This window comes from Alligator sinensis, unplaced genomic scaffold (genome assembly GCF_000455745.1).
Source record: "Alligator sinensis unplaced genomic scaffold, ASM45574v1 scaffold559_1, whole genome shotgun sequence".
NCBI lineage: Eukaryota > Metazoa > Chordata > Crocodylia > Alligatoridae > Alligator > Alligator sinensis.
Window position 1 is genome coordinate 1,761,099 of NW_005842251.1, and position 1,055 is coordinate 1,762,153.

Sequence of the window (1,055 nt, forward strand, 5' to 3'; positions counted from 1 at the left end):
CCCCCCCCGCGAAACCGGGACGGGGAGGGGTCGCGGCGCGTTCGGCGGGCGCGTCCGCGGCAGAGTCGTGACGGTAAAAATGCGAGCGCCGGGGTCCGGTCGCGCCTGCCGTGCTTGTCGCCGCGGTGCCAGCCCTGCAGTCGCAGCTCGCGGGGGCTTCGGGGATCGTGATGTTGACCACGTTTCGGCGAGGGCGCGCGGATACATCTTGTTAAAGGCCTTTGGGATCGTCACATTCAATAGCACGCATCCCACAAGTCGCTGCGTTTCAGCGAGGTTCGTAATGTGAAATCGCATCCATCCCAGAAATGTGCTGCATTTCAGCGAGGGTGCACGTATACAGCTTGTTAAAGGCCTTTGGGATCGTAATGTTAAACATCAGCCGGAGGAAGGAACAGGTGCCTGCAAAATGGATCTTGTCAAATCAAAGGGAGGATCTTCACTGGCTTTCCTACGTGCTTCATGAGCTTCCAGGTTTGGGAACCTCAGTCTCTTTCACTCATTCTTGGCTTTTAGAAAGGTGGATTTCAGCCCCCCACCCCTCAACCCCTGCCTTAAGGAGCTCTCTGGTTTGTGACGGCTTGGTGGTGTCAGATCTCCAGTTTGGGAGTTCACCGGTTTATAAGACGGCCGTGTTACCTGCCCAGCCAACCCTTTCAATCCAGGAGAGAGCCGGTGGAGACCCCACCATTTTGCCTCTAACCATTGCTTTTCTGCTGTGTTCCTGTCTGGCTCTGGTCCCTGAGGAATTGGCCCGTTCTTACTGGTTCCTTATGGCACGAAGAAGCCATGGAAGCATAAATCCCTCTTATTCAAATAGGGTGCTTCCGGTTTAGGCAGCTGTTCTTTACACAGAAATCTTCCCTTTTCTTTGGTCAACTTGCATTATATCTCATGTTCAAATGATACTGCTTTCCCAAAGCTGTCAGGATGGGGCTGTAGGTAGGGGTGTTTTTGCATGTTCATTTTTCTTTTGCTCCAGTTCTCTGAAGCTATGTGATAAACGTGGCTCTCAGTAGTGTTGGGACGTCTTGATGTGGGGAAGGTCTTCCGAT

The 1,055-nt window shown here is 53.1% G+C and overlaps 1 long non-coding RNA gene across 2 annotated transcripts in view; it reads left to right on the top strand.

The window, feature by feature from the left end:
* LOC112550915 overlaps nucleotides 1-1,055 on the top strand; it is a 46,450-nt gene that overhangs the window by 453 nt on the left and 44,942 nt on the right. The gene's annotated exons all lie outside the window — the stretch shown is intronic.